The 19334-nt window shown below is 35.2% G+C and overlaps 1 protein-coding gene across 2 annotated transcripts in view; it reads right to left on the reverse strand.

The window, feature by feature from the left end:
* Positions 1–19334, reverse strand: part of SLC16A7 (solute carrier family 16 member 7) — a 292156-nt gene that overhangs the window by 77608 nt on the left and 195214 nt on the right. The gene's annotated exons all lie outside the window — the stretch shown is intronic.

Here is a 19334-nt window from a genome sequence, read left to right on the forward strand (position 1 = left end):
AGCAAATTTGCATGAGGAATTTTTGTCGGAAGAATGAAATCAGGTGATTTCACCCAAATTAGGAAGATTCTGCATTCCTGAGAGGGCACTGCTACAAATTAGGAGATGGGGAAGAAAGAAGAGTTTATTAGTAATAACAGTAAAGACTGGACGGCAAGAATTAGTTGCAATTATTTAAAAAGCATTCCATTTAAAGTGCATTGAAAGCTGCCCTTGCTCAAGGGCTGGGTCAAGAACAAAGAAACCAAGGATACCCCAGCCCAGGAGGCTCAAGGCAGGCATAGCCTTTCACAGGCACATGGCTTGCTTCATGGAGGGTGGAAGGGATTTCGTCACATATGTCCTCTAGGCAGAACACCCCGAATACAGGACCTGAATACTATGGGACCAAAAACTGGGTGAAGCAAGAATGCTCCTCCTGCTTTGCTATCAGTAATAATTAGGTGAAAGTCCTTAGAGCCACCACAGTGGCACGGAACCTGAGCACTGGCTGTGAAAGTTAAAAAACTATTCTCCAGGAACTTAAAAGGGAAGCGTCTTACACGTAAACAATGGAAGCTAACTGGCATATATAGGAAAGAGAACAAAGGGGATTCTGGCTACCATTTAACTTTTGTAAATAGATACCATTTTCACTGACATTCAGCTCCTGGTGGCAGAGGTCATACCAATTCTTAGTATATACCTTGTGGTGTTATAAACAAATGTCATATTTTATATCTGTGCTTCATAATCAAGAAACATTAAGAGGAAATAATCATTGCAGCCACATAGGTAGGAGAAATGTGTTTTCCTCTTGTCCACACTCAGGAAAGCATTAACAGCATATTATTACTTAAATATAGTTTTTCATGACAGTGAACCTAGAAGTCACTAGGGACAAACCGTTGGGTTACACTCTCTAGAATGTCACTGATTTAGAAAGCTAAGTGTTCACCTCTTTCTAAATACATGTTATTTTATTCATCAATTCTTTCTTTGAGGAAATAATTGAAGAACACATAGAAACGTGTCGGACTTTTATATTTAGACTATGTTGATGGTACCTGAAGGATAGAAAATGAAAAGTGAGTTAACAACTTATCTAGAGAAAATCCACTGCATGCCAGACATAACATTACCCAATGAGAATACAATGGTTAATGGGATACTGACCTACTCTAGAGAGCTTAGCAATCTGGAGCAGCAGATGAAGGTGACTTTCATAGCACTCTGTCTGTAAAAGACAGTGCGCTAGCTGCTTTAGACAGGTATGTGATTTACTCTACAAAAGATCCAATGAGAGCGGTATTTAATTATTCCTTCTACATAGAGGAAATTGGGGAGAAGAGAACTATAACTTGTTCAGCATGCAAGCGGTAGAGCTGTGACTCAAACCCAGCATGAGTGGCAGTGAAGTTTTTCAGCTTTGCTAACGTCTTCTACGGTCTAAACTTATCCTTTTATTAACACTGTTATGCTCGAATTTATATTATGAAAATTATTGAGGTAAATTTTATTATAAGACTGTGGCTATGAGTGGAGGTTTCATCCAGCAATTAGGCAAATTAACATACAAGCACACAAGACAACATTGATTATCACTTGACCTCTGTATAGTCACTGTTAATAATCTTTTCAAAATATCACCCAAGTTCAACCCTTAAACTTTTAATTTTAAAAGCTAGATGCAATTTTAGGGCTAGAGAGGTTATCTGAGGTGACAGCCTAGCTTTTATTTATGTCAATGAATATAATTAATGTAGTGTTTTTAAAGGGCAAATCTGTGTGAATTGGTACTCAAAAGTGAATGTACAACAAGAAGTTTAATTCTGAAATCTTTCTTTACTTTTTTGATTAATACACTTGAAAGAGACATGAAAGTAATGAGCAGTTATTTGTTTTTACTATAGCTTAGCCTTATTAAAAAAACCTCTTCAAGTGGTACATGAGTTTATTTTTTAACTACCTTTCATACATAACAGTCTTTATAATGGCGTTATTTAACATCTGAGTGCCAATAGTTTACCTTCTGTTGTGTGAAGAAGAAGCCACAGCTTTTTTGGCTTCCAATCAACAATAAATGGGGCGGGAGTGTAACAGATGCTGACTATTTAGTTGTGCAGTTTGAGGTATTGCAGGAGGACTGAGCTGCCACACGCTGCCCTAGATAAACACGCTGAGTGCCATGTGCAAGACGTATTTCAAATAATATTTTTCTCACATCTTTTCCAGGATGTAAAAATGCGAATCTGGAATCTAAGGCAAAACAGTAGTAGGAAGACGTGATGTCAAGTATTTTTATCACCATAGTTATTCCAAATTTTCTATGATACTTTTCCTGTAACCTTTTCCCTCTGCAACTTCAAAGCATTAACTTCTTCATACTGCATACCCAGTTCGGAAAAACATACCTCCTCATTTACAAGGAGCAAAGCAGATGAAGTAGAGTTTTCCAATGTAGTATTAGGTGGGATGTTTCCCAAAGTCTGAATTTATGATAAAGGGAGAAATTTATTACCTTTAATACATTGAAGCATCTTCTTGACATCAACGATAACAATTATGGAATCTCAAAACTTGAAATTCCCTTATCATTTCACCTACTTGACTTATGGATGAAAGAACCAAAATGTAGATGGTGGAAGAGCCAATAGCAGAATCTGCTTTCCTTGCCTTCCTGTTTAGCATTTCTACATAGTTCCAAAAGGGGTGTTTGCCCATCCCAATTCCATCACACTGGAAATATGGAAACCAAAAAAATATTTGCTAGCATAATAGAGAAGTTCCCCTGCAGCCCTTTTGTCATTTTTCCTAAGCAATGGAAGTTTTTGGTTCTGTTTTTTTTTTTTGTTTTGTTTTTACAGAATTTGTCTTCTTTCATTCCTCACGTTTATCAATACTGTAAGACCTACATGACATCAATATATTTGATTTTAGCCAAGGTGCACACAAACAAGAGAGACTTTGCAAGGGTAGAGGCTTAATAAACATTTCCATTCTGAAAAGAAAACTGTATACTAAAAAGCCGCCATGATTCAGCTGGTTGATTGACCCACTCCCTGCCTATCCTTCTTCCACGGTTTTGTGGTTGTGGCAAATGTTATAAAATGCGGTTGGTGAAAATTAAAAGTAAATTGTGTTGTGAAGATTTTGCATTTTTTGCAATTTTTTGGTCACGTTACCTATTACATTCTTTTATTTTATGTTTAATTAGCATTTCTGTTTTGCAAACATATTTGAAGTCCAATAGGGCAATTTTTGAAGATGAGGGGTGAGATAGAGAGGAGAATTCTAGGCCTGGGCCTCTCAGAAAGTTTAATGCAGCTATTGATGGTAAATTAAAATCTTACATATGTCACTTTACTGCAATAGTGGAGCAGGGAACGCCAGATCACCCATTTTTGCAAGGAAGGTTACTTATCAATGGGTTTTATATGGGTTGGTAATTCACATCTTCCTATTCTGTTGTGCATGGCCTATGGAAAACAACTTTCAAATGCACCTATGGCTCCGCCAAACTCACAGCCATTTTATAACTAAAAGTGTTCATTTTTTAAACAGCAATTGGAAATTCAAAACCAACAGTCAGTTTTGAACAGTCTGAGAAGCAATTTACTGAGCAGCAAACTTCTTGTCCAGAAAAGGAAAGCTAATAATGCCAACATGTAAAAGTAGAGTGAGAAAAATGCTACAAGATGCAGTAGAATACAATGAAAAGATCCCACTTTCCAATAGTAAATTGGATGTATGTATTGATGGTGCTTCACATCATGTGAGAAGGTTGTATATATTAAGCTGAAAACAACAACTTCTCTCTCCAGGTTGTTGAGTCAACAGATGGCACCAATAAAACTCATGGTGTAGCATATGTAAGATTGTAAATGACATTGACATTTGAGAAAAGTTTTTTTGTTGTTTTTGTTTTATTTTGTTGTTGTTGTTGTAGTTTGCTACAGAGAACTACAGGAAATAAGCAAAGCCTAAAATATATTTAAGAATTTTGTAAAAAAAGGATTGTCTTGGAGGAACTGGTTTGGCATCTGCATAGACAGTTCACCTTCAACAGTTGGCTTTATGAGAGGTTTCACTTCACTTGTAAAATAATGTCACCATACACTGTTTTTTTTTTAATAGAGAGATACTGGGTCAAAAACTTCTTGAAAATGAAATTTAGAAGAAAATCCTAGATGACCATTTTATTTAACTTGATTAAACAAGATTGTTCACTTGAGAATGCTTTAAAACTTTGTAAAAACCTGGAAAAGAGCTCATGACTCTCCTGCTGCATACAGAAATCTGATAGTTTAGCAGAGAAAGAATTCTCAGTAGAGTGAGTTGAAAGCTAAATTACAGATTTTGCGGAGTGTTTGAAGATGAAGAATGCCTACAGAAAACCAGTCTGCTTAATACATATTTTTTACTGTGTGAACCAGTTGAACAAGTCTCGATGAAGCTCTTCAGAAAATGCCTTGACTTCAAATGATAACAGTATTAGATTTAAAACCAAACAAAATCTTTTGAAAATCGTGGCTCCAAAAGTAAATCTTAAAATGTTCTTACTCCTCTTAGTCTTGAGAATGAGGAAATACATTTGTAGATCTCAAAGCATAATTGAAAACTATCTAAAGGAAACAGTGTAAAGTTGAACAGCATCTCCTCAATAATGCCATTTCACAATAAGTGTATAATAGAGTAACAGCCCTTTATTTGAATCTTCTCAGCCTGAGAACTTGACTTGGAGAAAAGAAGAATGCTGTGAAGTGTCTAAACATATGTACAAGATAAGATTTTCCAATCTGTTCCAAGACAAGTTCTCTATTTCTGTGAAAACAGAGTAATTTGCCATTCATAGGAAAATACTTAAAAATTTGCTGCAGTTTGCAACTCTTACATGTGTGAGCAAGTTTATTCTTAACAAGACAGGCATCAAGAGTAAGGATAGAAATTGTGTCATTTCAGTTGAAAATGAGATCTATGCACACTCATTTCAAGTTTGACTCTGGGAAGCATAAAACAATCACATGGTTTTTAGAAAACAGGTACATTCATTATATTTGCTTTCAAAAATAACACTATATGTCTCGGTGTGTGTATGTGAGGGTGTGTGTGTGTTCCTAGATTTTTTAAAGCACATATATAATAATTTTGTAACTGCTAGACCTATATTTGAGTATAATCATGTCACTCATTGAAAAAAATGTTTTTTCGAAGTATTATTAAAAGTTTGGTCTTCATTCATATGCTTTGGAAAAAAGATTTTAGTATAGTTACTTAAAACATTGCCAAAAATTCATGTAGTAAATAACACGAGTTAAAATCAATTTACAACCTTTAATTTAAATCAACCTTTAGAAATAAAAAGGTCCATATTGATTTAAGCCAATTGTTTAATACAAATTCATTGATATGCCTTCTTTATAAAAAGAAAAAATAAGATAATTTCATAAATAGTAAGCTAACTTTCTGTTTCTTTCCACCACGAAAATTAGAATCTGAAATTCATTTTTAGTTAGTTTTATTAAAACTTTTTAAAACTTTTATTGTAGGCTTTTGTACGTGCAGATTTTTTATATAGGTAAATTGCATCTCATAGGGGTTTCATGTACACATTATTTTGCCACCAGGTAACACACATAGTACCTAATAGGCAGTTTTTTCAATCCTCACAATTCTCCCTCCCTCAGCTCTCAAGTAGACCCTGGTGTCTGTTATGCCTTTCTGTGTTGCCTTCTTTGTTGCTTTCTTTGAGCAGAAAATCAATTACTGAATGTTCTCACTTATAAGTGGAAGCTTAACAATGAGTACACCCCACTCTGAATGCTTAGCTCTCATTTATAAGTGAGGACATGTGGTATTGGTTTTCTGTTTCTGTGTTGGTTCACATAGGATAATGGTCCCCAGCTCCATCCATGTTGTGGCAAAGGATATAATCTCATTCTTTTTTAGGCTGCATAGTATTCTGTGGTATATATGTGGTATATCTTCTTTAACCAGTCAACAGTTGATCTATGTTAGAACATCATATCCATGAAATAAGACTTAAAATAGAAATTGTATAAGCTGTACTCCAAGACTGCTCATCACTTTATTTATTAAATACTTGTCACGTTGTAACATCCATAAATATAGTTTTATGTTTTTCTACTTTTTTGGTCTGTTTACCCAATTACTATATATACCTCCTGTGGTCAGAAATGCTACCTTTATACATCTGAAATACTTTGCCACTTGAAATTCTTTCTAGTACTTAGTAGTTACCCAATAAGTATTTGTCAGTAAATGAATATTTGACTATTACACTTTTCTAATTTTTTATAAGCAAGAAGTATATTTCAAAGTTTTTTAGAGTAATGGTTCAATTATAGGAACCCTAACATTTCAGCAAGAATGCATAGTTAACACTTTTCAGAATTTTTGGATAAAGATTTAAATAATGTAGAAAACAGAGGCAGAACCTTTTGTATTTAAGCTTATTAGTAGTAAATTGTTAAAATTTATCCCTAAGTGTGTTCAGAGATATAAACACTAAATAGTTCCTCAAAAAAAAAAATCTCTGAACTTCTCCAAAGTAGTCAAATAAAAAAGGAAAAACACTATTTTACTAATACAAGATTATGTAATTTCCTTAATCATGACCTTTTCTATCCACAACTGCAGTTACACAATCACATATGATATTTTAATTTCATAGTACCTTATTCACTTATATGTTATATCTTGTTCTCAACTATTCCAAGTATATATTTTCACTCTTATTTAAAAATTATCCTTGTGCCTGAGTTAAGTTTATATGAGAAAACTCTATTTTAGGCACCTTAGCAGTGTCAACAAGAAAGCATATTATTTAATATTTATGGGAATTTTTTTTGGTAAGCGATTCATTGTACTTATTATTATGAGTCATTTAATATTCATTAGCATTACCTAGAAAATAGATATACAGACTTGAAATTAATAAATATTAATTTGTCGTCTGCTTCTTGCAAAGTTCTCTGCTAAATGAAGGAATATAAAGGAATATAAAGCCACGTTTCCTGCATCTCCATAATTAGTAAACTGCAGTGATCATATGTAAATTTAAATAACTATAATAAAAGACAGTATGCAAATTTTTGCCCATGAGTGTTACAGAAAACAATTTTTTCAAGAATTCATGACAGGCATAAATAACTTTCGAAAAGAAGTCAAGGAAGGCTTCATAGGAAAGGTGCCCCTTGAGCCAGGCTTTGGATGATAAAATAAAAAAAAAAAAAAAGTAGAAGTAGAAAAACCAAAACCCAGAAATAGAAGCAAAAGGGTGAACTGATCAGAAATAACATAACTGAACTCTGAGTGGACTTGTATTGGGAGAAGTGCTGAAGAATATGAGCAGGGTAAGCAAGGAATGGATGGACTGAATGAATTTGAAAGACAGGCCAAGGAAGTTAGACCTCTAATCAGTTGGATGATATCTGAGGCATTTGGGGGAATTCTACTCTGATCATCATATAAAGTGTGGGTTAGAGACTTGAGAGACCAAAAGCAGAAAATTAGTTAATAATCTCTAGCAATAAACTATCATAAATTAATAAAAGCCTTGACTAGAGGCATTGATAGTGTATATAGAAAAGAACCTTGTATTTTTTCTTGCATTTTCATAACTTTTTCTGGATGAACTTCATTAAAACATTCCTGGAACTTGAAATCTATGCCATTCTCCTGTATCCAATTCTGCAAGTCTGAATAAGTGAAATGAGTTTCATAAAGTTGATATGAACTCATTAACTTCATCAGTGAAGGTGTGAAAGGCTGCAGTCTTACTTTTCCCAGCCAAGTGGATTGTCTATAATAAAACACCTATCACTTCAGGGACTTTAAATTAGCAAGCCATCTGGCAGAAAAAAAATAATGAGGACAGCATTACTCATGAGGGAGGACTTGAGTTTGACTCAGAGGGCTAAACAGCGCTGAAGATGATCTGATTATATATTTTTTTCAAGCTAAAAGTTTCAGTTCTTATTAAAATATCATGCCTCTAAGGTTCACATTTGAAAATAGATCTCTGTGTTGTAAAGCCAAAAATATGCATGCAAAATGGACAAGTAATTATTAATTAGATGTGGACCCCATTATTTCGTTCACATGTAGATGGTACCATGTGACATTCTCACCATTGTTCATATTCACTCTCTACCACGTAGTAGCTGGTCAGGCCTGTAATGCACTATTCAAGTTACTTGTCTCAGTATCCTCTTGACCTGGCACCCCTGAAGACCCAGGCCTATCACTGTTCAAGAAAAACAAAATAAAACAAAGCCTTGTATGGGAGAGGGTGAGAGGGTTTATTCACTGTCAGCTGGTAGAAGAGTGATTGGTTTAGCCTTTCAGAAACACAATTTGGCAATATTGTTAAAAAACAAAAGGTCTTTCCAACTTTTAACCTATTAGTCCCATCATAGATTTGCTCAAATTATCATTTACAAAATTAAAAAAATTCTGATTGTCTAAGAGTAGGTCAATAAACTATAGTATATTTGCAGACTGAAATATTATCATTCTTATGACATGGTTTGGGGGTTGGGGCTATCATTGGACAATGAATAAGAGGCAGAGGACCAGTTTATTTGAGCTTCACATTCACAAGAGACTGAAATTTTGACTTTAACTTTATATCCATACAGCAGAAATATAGTAATACATTTATATTAACAGAATTGAAACATGTATTTCAGTTATACATACACGTTTATTTATTTATTTTACAACCTAAACTCGCATCACACTACCTGATGAAAACTCTTGGATGGCAGGCCTATAAGCAATATTTCTATAGACTTTTATAATATCTAAATGTTCTATTATGAATATATGTTACTTTATACATAGAAAAACAAGCAATAAATGCTGAATTAAAAAACACTGAGGAGATAAGCAACTCATAGAGTTGTTTTACTCGATTCATTTTAATTTGGTACACGGAACACGGCAATGTAGGGTGTCTAATAATAAGCATCTTAACACAAATGACAGATGGACTTTTCCCCAACACTAACATTATTCCTGGCTGTCCAACTTATATTATGTAAAACTCGTTTTATTGCTTCTGAATGACTCTACTTATTCTTTGCCCTGTTTGGTTTCCTAGACACATGAGTTGGTTGTTATATGAAATTCTCATATATACATTTCTTCGTTTTCCAAAATGCCATCATAATTATTCAGTTTGAGTTGTCCCATAAACAGAACCTGAGACACAAATTTAGGTACAGGTATTTTACTTGGGGGTTCATTCTAGAAAGCTGAAGAGAAGAAACAGAGAAAATGTGATTCATTAACAGGAGGTTAATGAAAGGCAAATTATTGAGGTCACAATTGTAGGCAACAGGGTTTCAACTCCGCCATGTCTTCTGATAAATACGTAGAATGCCTCCAAACAGTATCCACATGGAAGATGGCTGGGGTGTTTATCAGATCCCAACCCCTAAAGCATTAACAGTCCTGCCCTACCAGGCAATGCCTGCCCTTGTGAGCAGACTGGAATTCTGCCTCTTCAGTGAAAATTATGAGACAGAAATGCAGCAAGATTCTTGACTCACACTCACAAAGGGGTGCTGTTAGCATGCACAGAAGTAACTACCATCACCGCAACTAAAATTAGGAGTGAAATAAGACAATGCGTTGCAGGCCAGCAAAAGCATCTTCTCCAGCCCACCGTGACATGACTCAGATCTACTTGTAACCCACATCGATTATACTATGTCAATTAAGTCTTCATGAGTTAGACACATTTTCTTAATAAGATTCAATAATTAAGGTTAATGAGAGAAACACAGTGCCCATTCCTGCAGCTTTTTCTGAGGCCGTAAATAACGTTCCTTGTTTCCCATCTCTACCACCCATTTTCCTTTGTCCAATCAGCATGGTAGCTGATTTAAGGTGTTTGTCCAATCATATGATGGAGATATACCCTGAGAAGTCTAAGAATTTGGTTGCCTTTTTTTTTTTTTTTTCTCAGTGACCAATTACTGAGAAATACACTACTAAACTTCCATATTCTAGGTGTTATGATTCAGGATTTTATTGTAGCTGATTTAGGTGTTTGTCCAGTCAGATAATGGAGATATTCCTTGAGAATTCTGAGACTTAGGTTGCCTTTTTTTTTTTCAATGACTGATTACTGAAAAATACACTACTAAACTTCCATATTCTTGGTGGTATGATTTAGGACTTGATTCCAGAGGAATCTGAGCATTTGGTTATTTTGCTTTTTTCAAGCTATGGAAAATGTAATTTCCATTCAGTCTTAACAGGCGTGGGAACTCCAAGAAATGCTTCCATTAATCTCTGAGTTCCAGATGCACTCCTCCCCATCTTGGTTTTGTAGATGTAAATATAATTCCTCATAACAATCAGAAGTCTTTCCCCCACCAGCATAGTAAGCATTTTTTTTTGCTGATCTTCTGACATATGATGCTCCATATGACCATGCAGCTATCATAGCTTTAGTTTCAGTGAAAATGTCACTCTGTTCATTGGTGGACATGTTCCTCTCCTGGAAAATAAGGACTTCTAATTCAACAGAGCATAAAATTGTAGGGATGAGAAAGACAGTCTGTAGGTGGATATCTGGGAGTAAGTTAAGAGGACCTAATTCTAAATATATCCCTGGATTACAAGACCCATGTATGATGAGTACTTGGGACACAATAGTATTGAGTCAGTGCTTTACAAATTTTCCAGTTTTCGTCCCTAAGCTGGAACCCTGGGTGAGTTGTGTAAGGATCATTACAACATTATGGCCACTACCGGGTGATGCAATGCATTGTACTGCTAATGGAGCCCTCGGTGATGCACTCATTGTACATCCTTTGCCACTAAATGGAAGGTTACTGCTAGCACTCCCAGGAGCTGGGCACCAAATGCTTCCTAGAAGGAAAATTGAAGCAGCACATGTCCACAAGCCCATTAGTAAGTCATTCGAAATTCTCTGGACAACACACAAACAATTTTTATGACCGATTCCAACTTAACTTTCCAAACTGAATTCCTTCTACTCTGATTTACTCACTGATTTTTTTTTTCCAGACAAACCATAAAACACCATTTTGCAGATATACATCCAATTATTTAAAGATTCTGAGGTCCTTTGCTCTCGCTGTTTCTTCTATTTGGAATAACTTTGCCTTCAACTCCACATGGTAAAACACATCTTTCAAGGGCTAGTGAAATGCAGTCTTAATTACCAAGCTGCTTCTTTTCTCCCTTTTCCACACCATCTCTCTTTATTCTACTACAAGACTTTCTGTACCACCACAGAGTTGCAGTATTTTTCTCCTTCTTGGAAAATCCATAATCTTTCATCTATATCTCTGCCACACCACCTCCTATTATGATTACAAGTTAGAACTGTGGCCCTGGGGTTCCATCTTTGAGCACTGTTGCCCTTAAAAAAGCATTCCTCTTAAGCCTCCCCCTTTCCTCTGGTTTTGTACAGCAAACAACCAAAGAACAGCAAATATCTCCTATCAGGGGAATGTTGTTTCTGGAGGGGCAAACACCAACCACTTAAATGTTATCCTATCATAATGTCCTGTTTCTATCTTCCCTAATAGAAGATTAACTCCTTGAGGGCAGGAACCATGTCTGATAACACTATTCCCCTCAGAATGATGACTGACACATATTAGGCACTCTATAAAAAACTGAGTGTGCAATATTTATCTCACAATGGTGTTGAAAGAATAAAAAAGTAAAGACTTTTAAAACATATGCTATAAAGTATTATCTTTATTATTATTATTTACCATGACCAACTGGCTTATTTTATTGAAGAAAGGGGGTATGTATAGTAAACAATGTGAGGAAGATTATTGAGACCTGAAGTCAGAAAGAACATTCCTCTTTATGCACATTTGTCTTCTGAAAAATTAAGAAAATATGTATTTTTAAAAGGCCCATGGTTACAGAGGGTAAGAGGAAGAGGACATCAACATAAGATCCCAGTGGTAAAGAGACCATGTGTGTGCTGGGTGAGCATGAGGCGGTGGCTACATAAGCATGCCAGGGTGTGTCTCTCTTTCATATAGATGTATATGTATGTAGATATTTGTTATTATATTTTTTTACTCTTTCTAGACCTTCTGCTCTATTCTGCTTGCTTCTATCATCCAATAACAAAGGCAAATAGATGGGATCTCAATAAGTCACCTTCAAAATGCAACAGACTCGAATAAACTGACTTCCAGATCTTCTGAGCTATTAAAAGATTTAGATATTTGCTATGTATCTGGGATCCTTCTACATTTATTCCAGGTTGAGTTGTGTTGTTGGATTAGTCATTATCTGCCTAGCCTCAGGGTCATGATTTATCACATCACATTTTCAGGGTTGCTGGGTCACATGTAATGGGGCAGAATATAATATGTGTAACCATCAATTTCTTCCTTTTAGCTGAATTTTAGTCTAGAGGCTGCTGGGAGTTCCTTCAGAACATTAGCAGACCTTCTCTCCTAGAGTAATTGTGCAAAATTGGCTTCAGCTAGAAAGATTTTTTTAGTACATGCTAGATTTGGTACTCTATATAATTTCTTAACCCACTTGTGTTCCATGCTATTCAGAGAAAGTATAATGCTTTTATTTATTGTAAGACAGTGCTAGATCCTAGATTTAATTTTGTTTATGAATTAAATTAGCACATATTTCTAAAATAAGTAATATGGTATATTCTAGACACAGTACCTAGGGCTTAGACACAATATTAATATAGCTATGGTCTTTTCCAATATGAAGTTTACATAGAGGAGAGAAAACTAAACAAGAAGACAAATACATGAAATAATTATAAATTGTGCTTGATGCTGCAAATATTCTCTGAAATAGAAAATAACAGGAAATGGGGTGACATTGGAAAGGGGTTTTACTTTAGATAGGGTAGTTGAGGAAGGCTTGTCTGATAAGGTGACATTTAAACTGAAACCAAAATATAGGAACGGAAAGAGACATTTGAGGAATTTACACATAACAATATTAACCTTAAGTGTAAACAGGCTAAATGCTCCACTTAAGAGGCACAGATTGGCGAACTGGATAAAGAGTCAAGACGCAGCAGTGTGCTGTATTCAGGAGACACATCTCACGTGCAAAGATATAAGCTCAAAATAAAGGGATTGAGAAATATTTACCAAGCAAATGGAAAGAAAAAAAAAAAAGCATTTCAATCTTAGTCTCTGATAAAACGGACTTTAAACCAATAAAAATCAAAACAGACAAAGAAGGGCATTACATAATGGTAAAGGGATCAACTCAACAAGAAGAGCTAATTATCCTAAATATATATGCACCCAGTACAGGAGCACCCATATTCATAAAGCAAGTTCTTAGAGACCTCCAATGAGACTTAGACTCCCACAAAATAATAATGGGAGACTTTAACACCTCACTGACAACATTAGATCAATGAGACAGAAAATTAACAAGGCTATCCAAGACTTGAACTCAGATCTGAACCAAGTGGACCTAACAGACATCTACAGAACTCTCCACCCCCAATCAACAGAATATACATTCCTCTTAGCACCACGTGGTACTTATTCTAAAATTGACTGCATAATTGGAAGTAAAACACACCTCAGTAGATGCAAATGAACTGAAATCATAACAAACAGTTTCTCAGACCACTGTGCAATCAAATTACAACTCAGGATTGAGAAACTCACTCAAAGCTGCACAACTACATGGAAACTGGACAACCTGCTCCTGAATGACTACTGAGTAAATAACAAAATGAAGGTAAAAATAAAGGTGTTCTTTGAAACCAATGAGAATAAAGACACAATGTACCAAAATATCTGAGACACGTTTAAAGCAGTGTGTAGAGGGAAGTTTATAGCACTAAATGCCTGTGAGGAAGCAGGAAAGATCTAAAATCGACACCCTAACATCACAATGAAAAGAACTAGAGAAGTAAGAGCAAACAAATTCAAAAGCTAGCAGAAGTCAAGAAATAACTAAGATCAGTGAAGAGTTTAAGGAAAATATTTTATGTGAGTGTCTGAAGAAAGTGGAAAAGCACAGGAGGAGATAAGAGAGAAAAACAAAAGCCATCATGCAGGATCTTGTTCACCACAGGAGAGAGTTTTGGTTTTGTTATGAGTGAAAGAAAAATGATGAAAAATCTTTAAACACTAGCATGAATCTATTTACATCTAAAGGAGATGGCCTTTGTTTTAGAGAGTATATTGAAGGTAGAGGCCAGGAACAAAAAGCAGAAACCAGCTAGGAATCTGTTATCATAGTTGAAAAAAGAAATAAAGTGCCCTGGATAAAGATGGTGGCAGTGCAAGCAGAAGTAGGAGAATTCTGGAACCTATTTGTAAGGAGAAACAATAGCCTGTACTGTGTAATAATTAGGAGCAAAGAAACTTGGACTTGTTATAGGAAATTATTTTGTGTCTATGCGACAGGTTGTATTATTGTTCAAAATTATGCCCTTAGGAGGATTTTATGTCCCCACTCCATTAACATCAGTTTTGATCATAGCACTTGCTTTGAATATTGAAATGTGAAGGGAAGTGATGTATGCTGCTTCTCAGCAGAACCTAAAGAGCCATTTTTAGCTCCACCATTGCTCTTTTCCTCTGCCAGAAGAAAAATATGTCCTCAAAAGGGTCTCTCCTCTTTTCTGAATCCTGAAATAAAGACTTGCGAAGCAAAGCCAGAGCTAACCTACAACTAATATGTCACATGAGTGGAAAACAAGCCACCAAGATTTGAGATTCATTTGTTAACTGCAACATAATTAGTGACTAAAGCAATGTGCAGTTATTCAAACTTCAATACATTTTAAGTATTTTGTCATTTTAAATTATGTCTGTAACTTGCTTTTCTGTTTCTGTTAGTGCATGAGTCCAAGAAAAGTTTGGAAGATTAATAGATCTACCCTCTTCCAAATTCTTTCAGTTTCCAATGTATCAGTATCTGAATATCTAACTCATCATAATTCCCATGGTTGTTTCTTAACTTGGCAACATGGCACTGAAGATGAAACATTTCAACTTTTTCTGATTTAGGCCAGCATGAAAATAAATGGAAAGAAACCAGGAGATGAAGGAGTCAAGCAATTTGCTGCCCCTAGAAGCCCAAACCCCTTTTCTTTTGTCTTACCAATTCTCCGGAAATTTGTCACTCTTTGTTAAGATGGTGTATAAGCTCTCAAATCAAACCACTTTTTCGAGTTACTCATCGCTGAGTTCTTTCCTGCAAATCTATGCTGTATGCATAAATAAACTCTGTCTTTTTCCTTCTGCTAATCTGTCTTTTGTCAGTCTAATTTGCAGGCCCCATTTGTAGAGTATCAGAGGATAGGGGAAAAAAATTTCTTTTCACCTATTTATACATGTACAAATGTAATAATAGATCATTATTATTCCATTATGTCTCATGTCAGACAATTCTTATATACTCATTAGATACAGTTTTTTTTTTTTCACAACTACATTTATCCCTGAGCTTTTCACTTACACCTAATTTATAGGATATGGAAAGAATTTGGAGAATAAAAAAATTTTTAATTAGCAGTTTTATACTGCAGAGGAAGTTTTAAAAATTATAAAAGAAAATCCCTTTAATAATATTTTGCTATTTAAAGAAGTAGATGATTATTCTTAAAATTATTACCTGGAGACTACCACAGGAAATTAGTATTTAGTGTTAACTTATTAATGCTTGACTCCTTAAAAAGATGTTAAAAGCTAGAACTTACAGGTAAATTTCTTCTGGGCCGTCTGTACAAACGCTTCTTGTTAGATCAAAAGAGTTAATTGATGTAAAATTTTTCCTGTTGTGTATTCTTTCTCATAGTTTTCTAATATTTTTCTTCTTGATCATTCTAGTTTCTTTCTGCTATTTTTCTCTGTCATTAAAGAACATAAATATTTTCTTTGAGGCAGCAAATCAAATAGTGAATTTCTACCAACTGTGGATTACTAATTAGGCTTAGATGTTATGTTGTTTCTGTTACTCTTTTCTAATATGCTAAAAAGTGAAGCAATTGAGGATATTTTGTGTACTGGGAGGAAGCTAAGTATTCAAAGTCTTGCTCTGCCACAATTCACAAATTTTGGCATGCCATGCAACTTCCCTCTGTTGCATTTATTTCACTCAAAGAAAAATATTTTTTTATATCGCACCTAAAAATAAGGAGGTATATGCCATTATATCTTTTTAACATTTACCAAAGACACAGGGGTAAAAGTCACAACTCTATCCAGTAGACTGGTGACCATTTGTAACTGATCACAACAGTTCACTGAGGTGGACTTGCTACCTATTTTTCACATGTGTAATTCTACAAGGTATTTAATTTTCTTCTTGCACATTCAAAGTTAATAAAACACAAATTCAAAATATTAATTTTAGGCTGGTTGTGGTGGCTCACACCTGTAATCTCAGCACTTCGTGAAGCCAAGGCAAGTGGATCACCTGAGTTCAGGAGTTCCAGATCAGTCTGGCCAACATGGCGAAACCCCGTCTCAACTAAAATACAAAAATTAGCCCAGTGTGGTGCTGCACACCCGTAATCCCAGCTAATCGGGAAGCTGAGGCAGGAAAATGGCTTGAACCCAGGAGGCAGAGGTTGCACTTCAGTCTGGGCAACAGAGCAACACTTTGTCTCAAAAAAAAAAAAATACATACATACATACATACAATAAAATACTAATTTAAAATATAAACATCATATGATAGGGCTACCTCAGCGGTTAGTTGCTCTCTCATTTTCATTTTAAATAAGATGATCTATCTTTATCTTCAAACTAAAATAAGGCTTAAACATCTGCCTTTTCATTTATCAGTTCTAAAACAGTTCTTCAGATAATCATTAAAAGACAGGCTATTAAGAAGATTAATGTGATGTTTAATAAAGCTTATCCCTAACTTTGTGAATTTTAAATCTCTCATTTTAAATACTGACAATACCTCACTATTTATGCCCCGAGATTATGTCTCTCCAACATTCTATCTTATCTCTTCAGGGTGCGTTTCAAAAACCATAATAATTTTCCCTAGCCAAGCTTAAAACCAGGCACCTCAAAAGTTGATAAGCCACCTCCCCCTACCCTACATGATTCCTTCCTGGCTCCTTCCCCTTGACAGCTGTCATATACTCCTCAGGTTTAAGTACAATTATCAAACTAATTCCATGGATTATTTTTCCACCTGTGTTTCTGAGTCAGGCTGGCACAGCCCTTGGGCCTCTGAGAGAGTCTGACATTATCTCTATTCCTATCATGGCCTGCAGTAGGCTTTGGTGATTTAAGTTAGGATAGAATATTTCCATTCAGACTTTTATAAATTTTTACTTATAACAAGCCAGACTGATGATTTTCATAAGACACGCTTCAGTGCCCACCTGTATGACTGCAAGGCACAGGGCAGATTTCAGAGAAACGCCTTTAGCTTTCTAAGTGATGGGACTTCATTTCTTTCTCAGGACACACAGAAAATAATCTTCCATTTTGTTTTAGCTGCTTTCCAGCAACTCTACAGTTTAATTAATTTCTCACTTAGCTTTAAAATGTGACAAAGCCTAATCACTCCCAACTGTCTGTGCTGCCTCAGGAGGTACAGCAGGGATTAAAGGGAAATAGTCACAGGTGATGTCCTCCTCTACTGCTCTCTCTCACCTCAGCCATCCCCGGGGTATATCCTGTTGATTTAGAGTAATAAAGATTTTCTCCCACAGTGTGTCCCCTCCTTCTTCTTCCTTTTTGGTGGATGGGGAGGAGGTCCTCAGCAGGAAGAAATGTTTTATGGCAATTCCACTAGGTGAAAAGATTCAATCATTCTCTCTCCTCTGAGGGCAAAGAAAAAGGTGTTATCTAAATAACCACTTATTAATTTCATCATTAGAGATAAGAAGATGAAAGATAAGATGATAATAATAATTTCTCCCTTTTTCAAGTTACATTTATATTTCCTTTGGATTAATCTATAAATTTAATCATTTTGTTTAAAAAAAGGAAGGAAGGCTAATATCATGGAGGTAGCAATCAGCATCCTGAAATTCTTAATTGGTTAGAATTGGAATAAATTGAACTTAACATTTCATATTTGTCATAGAAAAAAATGTAAAATTCTATAATTGTGTCCGAAAACCTGCAGCATCTGTATAAATGAAGAAGATGTGGTTTAATAGAATCCTACAAGAAGATGAATTAGGTTTCCTTGATTGTAATTAACAGTGTGATATGTACATCTAAGAGGCTAATGTGACCTTATGCTACCATTAATGGTAGCAGAGTGCACGGAAGAGATGATGTGATAGTCAATAGCTTTACACTTTTAAGGAATTCTGCCTCATTCTGGAGACATGTGCTTTCCAACTGATCATAATGTTAAGATGACTTTTTTTTCTACTTTTATTTTAGGTGCAGAAGGCACATGTGTTGTTTGTTACACGGGTAAATTGCGTGTCATTGAGGTTTGGTATGTTAATGATCCCATCACCAATGTAGGTGAACACAGAACCCCATGGGTGAATTTCCAACCCACAACTCATCTTACCTTCATCACCTCAAGCAGTCCCCAGTGTTTCTTGTTACCATTAAAATGACTTTAAATAAAATGATTATCCAATATTTTTTAAATTTAAAATATGAAAAATAAAATGAGATGGGATGGGATAAAAAGAATATTATAGTTTATTTACTTGAATGACAATTTAATGAGAGATGATATGTTTATTCTTATCTTGCTGTCACACATTCCTCATGCTGAAGTGTTAATTAGGCTCAATTCATGTTTTGAGTGTCTACCCTATTCCTGGCAACATGTTGGGATTGAGAACCAGAAATGGATCCCCATTTTGGCTCTTTTCATTTGCTATTATATGATCCTGGGAAAATTTTTTTTTAATGTTTCTGAGCTGCAGTATTCTCAACTGTAATATGGGCATGATGAAACCTATTTCAAAGGATGGGGCCAAGTATTAAATTAGGCAATGTATGGAATGTAACAGAGTCCAGCTCATAACAAGCTCCAGATATATGTTTCTGAGTATTGTTTGTATTAGTATTCAGTGTATTTAGCCAGTCCCCAGTGGAATGAACTATGACCAAAGGGTAAAATTGTCTGACATATATCTCTGTCAGGAGTGTTGCTAATATTGTGCTTCCTATCTCTTTAGGTGGCAATGTGATAAGGATAATCAAGAGGAGATTGAAGATGTTATCTCAAGTTCAATTAGAAATTAGAGTTTATCAAGAAATATCCTAAAGACTTACTAAATATTCCCTAGATATGGTATGGCACATATGTGGAAAGTTAATTCTTATTTATTTGTTGACATTTACCATATTCATTTCCAAGCACGACTT

This window comes from Sapajus apella, unplaced genomic scaffold, assembly GCF_009761245.1.
Source record: "Sapajus apella isolate SASKATOON/1434 unplaced genomic scaffold, GSC_monkey_1.0 scaffold2, whole genome shotgun sequence".
In the NCBI taxonomy this organism is placed as follows: Eukaryota; Metazoa; Chordata; class Mammalia; order Primates; family Cebidae; genus Sapajus; species Sapajus apella.